The sequence below is a fragment of the Struthio camelus genome, chromosome 7 (assembly GCF_040807025.1).
Source record: "Struthio camelus isolate bStrCam1 chromosome 7, bStrCam1.hap1, whole genome shotgun sequence".
NCBI classification, from domain to species: Eukaryota; Metazoa; Chordata; class Aves; order Struthioniformes; family Struthionidae; genus Struthio; species Struthio camelus.
Genome location: NC_090948.1, coordinates 21,400,699 through 21,414,796, shown reverse-complemented (window position 1 = coordinate 21,414,796; position 14,098 = coordinate 21,400,699). Strand labels below are relative to the sequence as shown.

Below are 14,098 nucleotides of genomic sequence, written 5' to 3'. Positions count from 1 at the left end.
GCCAGGTCACGTGGCTATGTTAGGAAACAACAGTCACATCCTGAGTACTTGCTTTGCAAACAGAAGTTCCCTTTTTTGGGTTTAAGTTAAGTTCAATGTAGAAATAAACTCCCTGCTTGAAAATGTTCTGTGGAGACAGACAGCCAACAGTCAGCTATTTTTTTTTTCTGATATAACTTTAAATGCCAATGTTTATTTTTACAAAGTTGAAAACATCCTACTGTAGTGAATTGGTCTCTACTGAAGCCTCCTATGTCTGGAGAGATGCTAGTGGCATTTCTGAATTACAAGAAGGAGTACTTGGCTGAACACTTCCGTTTCACAACTAGTTCTTTCAGGAGGACATTGGAAGAAACTCGCCATGGGCGGCAAAAGTATTGCAAGCCAGTCCCTGGAAAAGAAAGCCACATTTTCCAACTTCTACTTTAGAGAAATGCCCAGACTTAGTAGGAGCTTTTTTTAAAAAACAGGCCCTTACTGGCAAATGATGCTTCTGATAAGAGTCGGGCTTATTGTTTGGACCACAGCAAAAAACATATTTTTCTGTTCTTCAAGAAAATTCACGCTTTCAAACAGGTTCACATGTTTCAAAATTGAATGACAGCAAAACGTAAGTAAATATTAGTGCTTCCCCCTAAGTGAAATCCTCCCTCCCAAATCATTTCAGATCCATCCATCGGGAATGGTAAACTTGAGAAGATGAGCCCCACTTATGCAATAGAGGCCTCTGGAGGGGCATGGGCTGGAGGGTCCCTGTTTCACGTGTACTTGTTGACTCTTGATGCGCCTTCCTCCTTGAGCTAAAGAGCCCTTTGCTGCTTGGTATCTTCATCTCATGTAGATGCTTATATATTCCAGTCAAAATAATCTTACACACATCCTGAATGAGAAGTTTTATGAGAAAAAACTCTTGGGTATTTCTTTCTCCTCCAGCTGGCAAGGGCATGTATGACCAGTCTGGTCTCCAAAGGATCCTGCGTCTTAAGGCTGGATTAAATGTCTGTCTTGTTGAGTAAATTAGAACTGTAAAGTCATCCTTCCAGAAGCCTGTTTTAAATGGGACCAACTGTAAATATTAAGGGGTTTTGGTGACTGCATGTGTATGGCCACCTTGACTGAAAAATGGCTACAGAAGAGCAAGCTGTTCACGAAAGTTTAGTTGCTCTGACAAGCTATACGTGAGAACATTTTTATGTCCTATTTTTTTCCTTTTTTGGGGGGGAGTAAGCAAGATAAGGTGTTATCATGCAAATAAGGCTCTTGGAGCACTAAAATACAAATAAAGATGACTCATCAACCCTCCAAAGTGATCTTAATTCCAGGGTCATTTTGCTATATGGAGCATAGGTAGAACTGATGGAATATGATAGATGTGACAAAGTATTTGTTGATGCTCTGACCCACTATATATATATATATATAGTGAATTAGTGAATATATATATATTAAATACTATATATACTATACAATATTATATATATATATATAGTGTGTGTGTGTGTGTATATATATAAAAACTGCGTATAATTTGTTGCTGCTCTTGTACTGTTCCAATATTGGAATTGAAAACACACACACACACAAAAATCTCTGGACCAGATGAGGGGAAAAGATATTAGGCTTCCTATAAGAAACCCCAGTGCTTTCATATCTCATGTGATTCACAGGCAAATGAACCCATGCTCCAAGGTTCCTAAGAACCTCTGATGGAAGGAATAACATGAATGTCAACTCTTGTTTTTCCAGTCCCAGCTCTGTGGTCTCAGGGGGTTCTCGTGCGTCAGAGAAGCAACTAAGCATTTAAATATCTGAGTATTTGGCTGAACTCTCTAAAGCTGCCTGATTTGTTCTGTTACTACTTCTTCCCAAAATGCTTGAGGCAGCTCAGCTAGCTGACTGTGCACTGTTGACTATGGATGCTTCACTATGCTCATTCACAGCATACCATCAATGAGGAAGAGCACTGATCAGAATAAGCCAGGCTTCATAAACTCCTATTTTGTAGTAGGTTTTATTCTGATTCTTGACCAAACTGGGAAATGTGGTTTCAAGCACAGTCATCATTATTGGCCTTTTCTCCATTACCCTCTTCCCGCCCTCTGGCCACTGGGCAGGATGTATATGTTTAATTAATTCTGCTTTTACCTTTGACCTGTAAATAATGGCAGTAGTCAGATTTATATGTTATATGAATAACAAGGATTTCTCTGGAGACCATATGCTGGTGAAAGGGGCTAACTGTAATTTTCAGCTGTGAGTAATTGTATATAATATAATCCTAAATGATTTTTCTTCTGTAATTTCATTAGAGTTTAGAAATTTAATTAGATTTTGAATCACTCTGAAATAAAGTAGCAAAACACCCAGAGACTAAGAGCAGTGGTTATTTTGTCCTCCGAGGCCAGAATTCTTGGTCTCAAATTGGCATGTGTTCATTAGGAGGAAGTTTGCAGAAGTTCTTGATATATTATTGTCTTTCAGAATGGACTCTGAATAGGTCTTTGGAGAGCATTAGAAGAGCACACAATTATTATACAGACTCTTTTTGAGGTTTAAGATCATCTGGCTTGCATATACTTAATAAAAATATGCCTCTAAAGTTGTTTAAGAAACTGTGGAGATAGGAAAGATGCTCCTCCGGTGCCTCAGTGCTCTTCCTGGTTTATTAGCAACTCCAGTACCTGTGTATGACGATACAGAGAGGAGTTGTTTGCTTTACTGTAATGATTAGGTAGGTTTATGGTTATTTCTATCGCTGCACATATGAACCGTCATGGTGGCTGTAATTAGAGGTATACTAAAGCGCCTCTTCTTCCCGTCCATCTGAGGTTCAAAAGAAATCTGTCTGTCTGGAAAACTTTGTTTCTCTGTGCAATTTGTCCCTATGTGCAAAAAATGGAATCTGCCTGGCCAGAATGGGACGAAGCAAAGACTGGTGCAGCAGCTTATATTTGTGTGAGGTTCTGGGGTAGTTGGAGGGGGTTCAGCAATGGGATCTTCTTAAAAGATTCTGAAAGACTGGATGTACAAGTGCTTGTTCCCCTTTTGTTTTAACTGGTGTAACGCAGTTCATGTCAGTGGAGACCTCCTGATTTATACTACTTAAGTCTAAAAGGTATTATACCTTTAGGAGTATATCCTCCAAAGCTTTTACTTGTATTGTTGTACCTGTTTTCTCTCTGGGATTAATTACTTGTATGAAGACTATCTGCATGTGTGAGACTGGTTCCGTTAAAGGGCAAAATTACTAGCATGGACTTAGGGATGGTAACAAACAGAGGAGTTAGAGGAGAGGAAATTCCAATTTTCACTTTCAGCATGGAGACAGTATAAGGAACCATAGCAGAGCCATAGACAACGTGAATAAAAGAGAGAATATGTCTAGACTGAAAGGGGAGACATAGCAAGTGCTGTGAAATGAAGAATTTCAGTAAGACAAAACAGCCAAAAAAATGCTCTTTAAATAATGAAAGTCCAACCTAATTGAAGAGAACACCAGAGGAAACTTCCATGCAATGGGATATGTGTCAATCCCAATGTGAAAAATCAAAAAGAAACTCCCAGGCTGGTCAGAGTATTCTGTGATTGACCGCTCCAGGTAACCATTGATAGCATCCTCTGGAGAGGCTTGTGTTGGCTACTGCAGGCAGAAAATGGAGTAAGATGGTTCATTGATCTGATGCAAAGGGCTATTTCCTGCGTCCATTAGCAGCTGTCCGATCTGAGCCTCAGGCTCGAAGCCTGCCGTCAGAGTGTGGCCAAGTGAGGCTTGGAGTCACTGTAGGAAGAAAAAGATGAAATGCTTATGCACTCCATTTGATGGATATTAATGCATCTTAGGCGATCTCAGGGTGATTCGGCGTGTGTGGATGTGCTGCCTTCCATTAATCTGTCACGTCACATCACAGAACAAATTAAAGAAAACATATTCAGGCTGGTTACTGCCAAAAATTGAGGTTCTTTTGCTATGGGCATCCGGAACAAATTGCAACTATGTTTGAAAACTCACAGCTGCTCTTCCTCTGCTATTTTCTCAGTCTCCTCCTCTGTCAGGACTCTGAGCTGCTGGGACAACTGGGAGGGAGTCCACATCTTAGTGGGCAACAGAATCGCAGATGTCGGGTATGTTGATAAAGGGAAACACGCCCACCCCAACTATTTAGTGCTTTCTTCTCTTGACGTTGAGGAATACTGCGGGAAATCATTCAACATCTCAGTCTTACTCATTTCTTTTTTTTTCTGCCATCTCTGTTTTCTTTTCAATATGAAGGGCCATGCTATGTTACAGAGATGTTGGTACATTTTAAAAAATGCATTTTCTTGATTTTACTTGAGGGACGCTGTAGCTCACTGCTATCACCAAACCAGAGAGGTGCAAGGAGACAAAGAAAAAAGCCTTGGGACACAGGTATTCAAGTCCCTTTCATGCAACATCAGGAAAGAAAAATGCCAAAGCAGTGCAAGTCTCAGCTGGGCAGTCTTTTCAATTGGCAGAGGTCCTGCCCCAGATCTTTCTCTGATCTCACAAGGTTTATCAAATTTTGTGGGATCCCTTACAGAAGTTATAACTTACTGAGACTTGGTACATCTCTTGCTTAATTTCTTCCATACTAGACGGATTTGGGTTATTCATTCAGTTGGTCTACATCTATGTGCCATTATTGCTTGTTCCCCAGTGAATAGAAAGCTTTTTTTCATTTCTGAACTAGACTGATTCTGTGTTATGTTGCATCAGGAAAAAAGGAATTTTTTCCTTTTCAGAAGGAAGCAGAAAGCAATTTATTCCATGCCGAAGGAAAGTGTCTGTCCATCGTTTTGGGAAGCTTTATGTCTTTCAGCTCATCACAGAGCAACTAGCACATCATGTGCTGCGATGAGGCACTGGTAGGTATGCAAATTTGATATGAAAAATTAAGCTTTTTTGTAGGAAACCACATGGCTAATATATCTAGTTGAAAAGTGCATATCTCTTATTTGAATGAAAATTGTCAAATTTACTGTAAGCTGTGTTTCAGATTGCTGCCACTGTGCCATAGGCATGCTTTGAGAACATGGGGACCTGCTGGTGTTGTTCCCTGCAGACACAGTTCTGCAGCTCAGGACTGGGTGCAGACAGGAGCGCTCATGGTTCCTCTTGTCCCCTGTGTTTTCCCATGCTATGATGCCGTTCAGTTGGATGAGAAAGGTTTGCTAAAGAGCTTTGGCATCTACCCATAGTATAGCAGGGCTTTTAGTGAGGGGATCTTATGGTCAGGGAGGTAGGTTTTGGGGGTTTTTTTTGTTTTTGTTTACTGTTCATGTGTGAGCAAAAAGATCTGTGTAGGGCTAGCTGTGTTACAAGCAGCTGAAAACCTCTTTCTCCCATCTGGACCCTGTGGTGCACGGCCACTGCAGCAAGGAGCCCTAGCATTTTTCTTGCCTCACCCGCTAGTGTCTCATTATCATTTCCTACAGTGCTGGGATTCCAGGTGGGATACAGCGAGCACCATCGATGACAGTGATTTTTCCCATCTCCCACTGTCCAGGTTCTGCTTTAGAGTGGAGGATTTCAGTTCCTTTCTGGTTTTGAAGAACTAAAAATTTTCTAGCGGAGGTATCAATCTCAGGATAGTGCACTTAAGCCAATAGGTGTGTACTTAGGATTACCTTTACTGACCCTTAAATATAGTTCATAGCCTCATAAGTATTTGTAGCCTGCGGCTCAAAGGAATGGTTCTGCAGAAACTTGTACTCTTACTTGTCTCTAGACAGCAGTATTCCCATCTGTACCCTCTTGTATAAAATGTTTATAAAAGCTGGAGACAAATTGTCTAGTATCAAGTAGTTTATTTAGGTTAAAAGATTAATAATATTGAATCTTCTAGGCTTTTCATAAAGCCACCAGCTGGCCTCTTGGTTAGCTATGAAAGCCTAGAAGTAGGAGGATGTGTTCATGCTTGAGGTGACTGGAAAGTATTTCAGTTAGCTAAGGAGAAAGGAAAGGGGTCAGGATCCTGCCTCAGATGTAGGGTCCATGAGTCACTGGGAAGGATTAGTGTGGGAACATACAGAGCACAAGTTTACCAAGTTGGAGGAACAGATAAAACCAGGAATTAGACTTGTGTTTTTCCAACAGCAAGGTTGCAAATAATAGTCAATGAGACTGAGGCTGCAGTTTGTCTTGCCTGTTCTTTTCTAATCTGTTTTCATAGCTTGATCTTGTTTTGTTTTCAGTTGAACCAGACCACATTTTAGTAGCAGGCTGGGACCATCGGACCTGACTTGCTTTTTCTGCTGAAAGGATTATTATACCTATCTTTAATACATTTCAGAGGACCAGGGATGGGAAGTTTCTTTTAAAAAAATCAGTCACAAATAAATGGAAAAGAAATGAAGGCTAATACAAAAATTACCAACTGGAAAAATCTTATCCCTCTCTCAAATTTAATTGAAATTGTTCAGTGAGTTCAGATGCTTTGGGGAGGATTGAGAAACGGATGCATACACAAAGACACCACAATTGTATGAGCCTCGTCACTGTAGGGAAATATACTATTAAGAACCTCTATCCCTGCCACTCATCCACACTGCCTCTTGGAAATAACATGCAGTGCTTCTGGCTTGGTTATTCTGAAGAATATGTCTACTCCCATATTGATAACCTGTTAAGGTTTTTTTTGACCGTCTGTCCTTCTCAACTGCCTGGACAGATTTCTAGTGTTGAGTAGAAGAATATCAATTACAGTGTGGAAAATTCAATAGTCTAACCTGGCTGTTGATACCTGAATAAATGCTATTATAAAGGCAAAGAACCAGATCTGGATATTTTTGCCTTTATTAAAAAACAAAAACAAAAACCCAGGAAACATTGCCAAAAATAAAATTAGAAGAACTCTGTATTGCAAAGATAAACTTTCTGTAAATGCTGTTTTGTGCTATCATGTGAAATTTCAGATGTAAGATATCTACCTCACGCGTATATCCATGACAGCAGAGACCTTAGTAACATACTCTCATGTTATACAGTCCTCCATGTCCCCTCTTCCCTGTCCCATTCCTGCCTGTCTTTCAGAGCAGATCCTCACCTCCTCTGATACACACGACAAACGGGGCAGAGAAAGGAGGCAGTTATTCAGCATATGCCTTTATCCCCATCATTCAGTGCTGAGCCCATGTCTTATTTATCATCTAACCCCTGTGCTGAGCACAGAACAAGCTTGTACTAATCCCAGCAAAGCTGCACCTTACGTTGGCAGATGAGGTCCAGTGAGTGCAGGCAGCACCCTCTGCAGCTGAACCCACAGGAGGGAGCAGGACTGAAGGGGCCCTTATGCATTGCTGAGCCCAGTCCCCTGCTGTCACAGGCAGGTGCCTTTCACCAGTTTGTCCAACTCCATCCAAAAACTAGGTTTGGTCATGGAAGTAGCCGATGTCTGTACGTTTTCCTTGGTGGGCTTTGGCTGACAGCTGCTCTCTGTACGAGGGAGCTCCAGGCTGGAGTTCAGAGTCGGTGCTCAGGGAAGAAGGGACCCTCTTCAGGGACCACATGGTTTTCCATACATTCGGCATCCTGTAGGAAAATCTTTGTACTGTGTTTGTCTCATTGCTTGGACCTATCTGGTGGAGGAGGTTGCTCCATGTGTTGTATATTCTTTGAAATGCTACAACTCACAGTAGAGATGCTGTAGCATTTGGAAAAGGAGCTACAGGAGCAGGAAGGATGCCAGAAGAAAAAACAGTCGCACAGAGCTGCGCAGCCCCGCTGGATGAAAGTTGTCCTTAGGGAAGAGCTTGGATGTTTACTCTGAGCAGTGAATTTAGGGTTGGGTGACCCTAAGCAGAAGCTGCAGTACTCGCTGGGTGATGTTGTCTGTTCCTCTGATTATCAAGTGTCTTTCCATCTCTGGAGGGCTCTGTGTTGATAAGTTCCTTTACTGAGGCAACATTACTGGAATTTTTCCTATGCAGGTTTTCATATGACACGAACAAAACATCCCAGGCAGCCTGGCTTTGTCATTGTTGCACATTCTCATACACCCAGCTGTTTCTTAAAATACCTTTGAAGTATACGATGATAACTTATAAAGTTCCTAAGCAGCCTCCAAAAATGGCTGCATGTTCACTCTTTGCAGGTGGCATGTTTGGTGGTGGGGCAAAATGCACTGCCCAGGAAAATTCAGGGCAGGAGACAGAAAGGATAAAGTATGACCAATTCCCATTCAGTATTCTTGTGTCTCCTGTCCATCTGTATTCTGTATCACTCAGGACATGGAGCATGATCTTTAGCTAACAGTTACAGAAATATGAACATAAATAGCTGTCTTAATGGTAAAGCTAAGAGTGCCCAGGAAAGAAATGAGAAAGTCAAATGATATGAAAGTAACGGTACTGTGGGGACAGCACCAGAACAGAATTGTTCTGTGACTGTTTTTCTAAACCACTTGTGTTTTAGTAAGTTAGCACTTACCTTATTTAAAGGAGGATGTGAAATGAGCAAGATAGGTCACCCAATGTAGAGAGAGTTCCTGTGATCTGTGAAAAAAAGCTTTGCCTTTTCTTGATGTGGTTAACTTGTAATTGTGCAGCTTCTTAATGTTTTGGGAATAGTTACAGTTTCTAGAGGGTCCTTTAGAGCATCCTTTCTCTTAAGGGTGAGCAATAAGAGGATGACAAAAATAAATTGCTCATCTATAGTAATGTTTATTTTTAAAATATCAGTTGGGCATTGAAGGGAAGAATCCAGGGATGTGAATGGAAGCAGAAGGAGGCAGAGTGGACTGGTTTGCTCTTGCTATTGATTGCCACAGTGGAAGCGATTTGATGCTTTGCTCTTGTCTGCACAGAAGTGTTGTTCTATTTTAATAATGCTGGTGTGAAAATGAAGTAGGTCCTTTGAGTCCTGCATAGGGCAGGGTGCAGTTTTGGAGATGGTGGGAGAAGCGGGATGCAGGAGACGGTGTGTACAACTCATGGTCACAGTCACATCGTATGCAATGAGTGCTGTGTTAGATCATGTGGCAGGCCTTTTAGTGTTGATGTCTGGCAGATCAAAGAGTCGGAGAGAAGACAGGCACAAGAGCATTGCCAGCAACGGTGTGGGGAAGCAAGAAAGAGAAGCTCCTGGGCTAGCTATAGTCCTCATATCCCCTTTTACCCTGGAAAATCTGCAGTTGTCCTATTGATACAGGATAAACGTGTTTATAAACATGTATCTTATTCCTTTGAAGCAGAAGAAAGAGGCTTTATGGGTATTAAGCACTTTTACACTGATAGAACTGTTTTCATAATTAAGTGACTTGTGTAACTGTAGTGACAGAAAGCTGCCTCTGTTGTAGCATTTTTAAATCAGGACAAAATTTGAGCATGGGTTCTGTGGTGATAAACCCAGCCTTAGTTTAACCATTTTCGTTAATCAAGAGAGCCACAGCCAGAGAGACCGTTTTTTCCCCTGCAGCAGCTGCTGCCTAGGGAGGCACTTGAATGAACAGCCTCATTGTTTTGGAGGGGAGGGCAGGACATGGGGATTTCCTGTTTGGCTTCTCCCCACGTTCGTCCGAGGGAATCTACATTGAATGGCCTCTGCAGATGGCAGAAAGGTGGTTTGCTGTGCTGGTTGTTGAACATGGGGGAAGCAACTCTGTGGTGTGGTGATTAAATGGTTAATTACTATTTCAATCATAATGGTGGCACAGGCATGGCATCAGAAGATTTATCTGGCATCTGGCTCTGAAGGCAGAGGGTTTTGTAAATGATTATGTCCTTCAATGAGAGATTATCGATTTCTCTCATAAAAATTGTGCTTACAGCAGTTCCCCTTAATACCGATGTACCTATCAGAGCACAGCTGCACATATGTCTCTCTAGCTTCCTAGGAAGAAAACTGTCTGTTGTTTGTCTGACTACCTCATCTTCAACCTGAAACTTCACTAAGATAAGAATAAGGGTATGTGATCATGGCTGACATGACTGCTTGGCAACTTATAACCAGTGATGGACTAGGAAATTCAGGGCCATAACTAAATATAAAAGTGACAGATGTATTCAGTAATATGTTCTTTTAGGAAATAAGATCATAGCACACTGCTCATAGCTAGTACCTGCTGCTACAGGTGTGTAGCACTATAGGTATATGATGCTTTTCCAAAGTCAATTTATAGCCTTAATGGCTAGGCAATGTATGGAGGTTTGAGTCTACTGTTGCTTTTGTTCTGGACAGAAGTCAATCTTTTTATGTCCGAAGATCTACAGTTTGCTTTTTTCAAGTGACCCACCAGAGAATGTGGGTATTGGTCTGAATGAAAGTTTTCTGTCTCTACTGCTCTTTGACATAAAATAGGGTTTTCAGTGTAAAAAATCTTTCTATAAAACGTGTCTAAAACATGGAAAGACTGAGGTTTTATCATAAATGAATGTCTGAAAAACACCAGCTGTTTCTATTTGGGAATATAGATGCAGTGCCTCATAGGAATTGTGATTCAGGTAGTTCATATCCCTGTTATCCTCTCTTGGCTGGTTCACCAGCTGAATTGTATTCTCATGACGTACTGTAACCAGAGGACAGTATGATGCATTGCACTGGCGCAACAGAGGTTTGGTACATCCTGGGATATATTTCTAACTAGTGAGTTAGAGAGAGGGACATGAAGCATCTGATGGAATTTCCACAAGGAAGCATGATAAGTTTCTGAGCAGAAATGTTCAGCTTGGAATTTTTCACATTTTTTATGATAAAAATAATAATAAAAAAATCTTGACCAGGCTTGGTTATGTATCAAAGGATAAGGGAATTATGTGATGTCAGACTGCTGGTCAAAGGCAGCCATTCTTAGCTGATAGTAAAGAAACTGGCTCCTACAAACCAACCAGCACACTTACATTCCTGAAATGTATGAATACTTTGTACTTTCCTCTTGAGATCCTGTTGTTAAAGAGGAAATTTTGAATGCACATAAAACAGAGCCACTTGAACAAACAGTGCCGTTCTACCTCAAAGTAATTGCCACTTATTTTGTTTATAATTTGAGCCATGCTGGTGACATCACATTAGACTTAACTGCATCCTGTTTTGATGCTAACTAATATTTGCCCTAACACTAGGCATAAATAAGCTGGGACTTCTCTTGAGACAAAGCAGATATTGCCTCTTTAATGGGATTTAATAGGCATAAACAAGCCAATTGCCCTGCTTTGGGATTAGAATTATGTGATTTTTCTCCTTTTACATTTAACGAACACTGAAAAGCACTAGAAGTCATTAGACAATCTTCATGAACACCAAGTTAAAATAAAACAGCCATTTATCATTCATTTCCATGCAGGTTCCCCTAATACATTGTCTGCCTGCAGAGACGGTCATTTTGCTCACAGGCATAGTGCTGGGGAATGCTGAAGGCTTTCAGCCTCTGGCAGAGGCTCCTCAAAAATCTGCCTCTCTTTGCATGGTGGGGCTGTGCCTGCCTCACCCTGGCATGCCATGCAGGGTGAGTGGAGGAATGTTCATGGACAGATGAAGAAGGAGGGCACCAAAATCCAAATCTGGGTGGCCAAAATGAGACACAAACATGCTTCTACTGACCTCTCTGCTTTTGTTCAGCACTTTATGTTTACTTACATAAACCAACTTTATTTTAATTTCTTCAGCAGGAATTTAAACATCTATATTAGGGTTTAGATACTTAAATTAGATTTGAAAATCTAACCAGTGCTGTTTCTTTCTGAATGATCAGACCTGAGGTCTTTCCGAAGGAGGCAGTGTTAACGGTGGGCAATTAGCAGAAGCAGCATCTCAGTGCATAGTCCGTTTGCTAGTAAAATCATCACTATGCATGACCAAGTGACAGTCAAGGCATTCAACTTTGGCTACATTGCTAACTTCTACCTGCATGGCAACATTAATTTTTTGAGCAATCTGAGAAGAAACTGCCTTTCCCGTGAAATCCTTGAATCCCCACAAATTCAGGTAGATACCATTTCCCTGCATTCCCCATCCATATCTAGCCTGCAGAGAATCCCCCACTCTCCCTCTTCTCCTTATACAGAGCACCTTGTGAAATAAATGCGTTTGAAGAAGTTCTCCTTAAAACCCATATGTGATATACAAAAAATGTCCCATGTAACACAAGTTGGCCACTGATTATTGCTTATATGAAGGTAGTGTTCTTTGTTCGTTGCTCTGCAGGAAACAAGCTCTTGGTCATAACACATTTCTTGTTTTCTTTCTCCTTATTTGTCACTCTTCTTTTCAATCAAGCCTATATCGGACACATCAGGCAATGCTGGGTGGTTTAAACGTGTTGATGTCTGGGGAGGAAGGAGCAGAACCAGTATGTGAAATATTCAAAGGCTGACTTTGAACTATGTGAATTCATACTATGCAAGCTACTGCAGAAAAAGGAATGTGAGGTTACTGCAGTCACTCATGCTTGGGCAGATATTTGTCATCCCAAAACTATGCTGTTGAGGATTTTGGTTGATGGAGAGCAGCAGAAAGGGGAAAATGGAAAGTGGAATGTAGGTCCTCAGGATCCCAATCTATAAGGGTGAGAAGTGCCACTATTACAAACTAACCTATTTCTCACTCAAGGATGATGTGGAAATAGTAGAGATAACATTATCTCGGGTCTCTTGGGGTGAATTTTGCAGGGTTCATATAAACCTGGTGCAGTGTAAATCCAGACATCTAAATTTAGGTTGGTGCTCCTGTGTCCAAGGGCAATCTGAAGTATACTCTTGCCTCATTTGGGCTCTTACTTTGTCTGTGGGCTTGCTGTAACTTGAGTCTGCCTATGGACAGCAAGTCTCTTGATGCATTGGGCAAAGCAAAGAGACTGCAGGGCTAAGGAAGAGATCACCTCTATTTATGTAAGCATTGGCCACAGAAAATCAAAATTATCCCCCTTTGGTGATGCATATCATAAAATGCCGCCATCCGCTCCTGGGATGCCAGGGGTAAAGGTCTTCATGGAGGCGCCAATCCTCTAGCCCTGGGGCTATTTTCTGCCTATAGCATACAGCTCTGGGCTCTGCTTGGCAGCCTTTCTGCAAAGCATTTCAACTTGTTTCATTGCACAGTGCTAAATGTACAGGCGACGTCTGTCATCTCTTTAGTGCCTCCATGGAAATCCCTTTTCCCCATGGCTGCTGGCACAGACTGGGAATGTGTAATGGATTTGACTCTGCAAGGTGTAGAATATCCTTTGTTGTCCCACAGCCTGTGTGCGCCTCGTGCGCTGAAATGCTGCTGCAGAGGCATTTTTGAAGGTCTTCGTCGGTAGGGCTGGATTGGACTCATGCCTAGATGTCATATTTGAAAGCAAATTTTGCAGTGACTTTGTTTTTCCCTCTGCAGCATTTCTTTCTGTGTTTTTCTACTTCTTGGTTATCTAGGGAAGTCCACACCTTGCTGAACACCTGCCTGGAAATGCAGACTGGTCTGGAACTGATCTCTTGCAGACTTGCTTGGGTCCGTTTTCATCTCTCAGGCTCTTCACTATTAATTATCAATTTTTTCCTTCTCTGAGCTTTTATTCCTGCCAATCCCTTTGGATGTCCTGTCTTCTAGCAGAAGATTTTGTTCAAGATTTACTCCATTGAAGCCCAAAGATGGGGAAAATTAATAAACCCCTGAGTCAGTGCCTTCTGTAGTGGTAGGAGAGTTCTGACTTGAAAATTGCAGCATTTCTGGTTACTCCCCTTGTTCAAATGGTCTGACAGTGAGATTAAGGGAGGTGAGGGTTCATATCCTATCACATTTCATTGGCATTTGGTTACCTAACTCTCCAAGGAAAATTATAGTCTGAGTAACATGAACACAGTTTAGTGTGTCACTAGTTTAGTGTCTTATATTTTCCCTTATGACTTAAGTATTTTAAAATTCTTCCAGATCACCAGCAAGAGCCCAACCCAGTATTCAGACAACACTACTACAGTTATATCTTCCATTTGTGGGGACCCTCCCTGCAAAGTCCTTTCTGAATGGCATTAAGAGGTCATCCTTTCATCCTTGTAGCCTTTATTGGGCTGAAACACAGCCACTGTTACCAGTACTTAGCCAGGATAAGCAACAGTCTTCCTTTGAGGGTGCAAGGCAGATTTAGGGAGGCCCAATCTAATCAGTATT

General features: G+C 41.4%; 1 protein-coding gene across 4 annotated transcripts in view; it reads left to right on the top strand.

Moving 5' to 3' along the window:
* The window catches only part of C7H10orf71 (chromosome 7 C10orf71 homolog), a 128,264-nt gene that overhangs the window by 73,927 nt on the left and 40,239 nt on the right, over positions 1 to 14,098 (top strand). For 2 of the 4 annotated variants that reach the window (XM_068950160.1, XM_068950157.1), the window contains exon 1: positions 3 to 610. The exons of 1 other annotated variant lie outside the window; for it this stretch is intronic. The gene's annotated coding sequence lies outside the window, so the exon portion shown is untranslated. Of the gene's footprint in view, positions 1 to 2; positions 611 to 4,763; positions 4,885 to 14,098 lie in introns of those variants that run through there. One more of the 4 variants, XM_068950158.1, reaches the window with a different exon arrangement.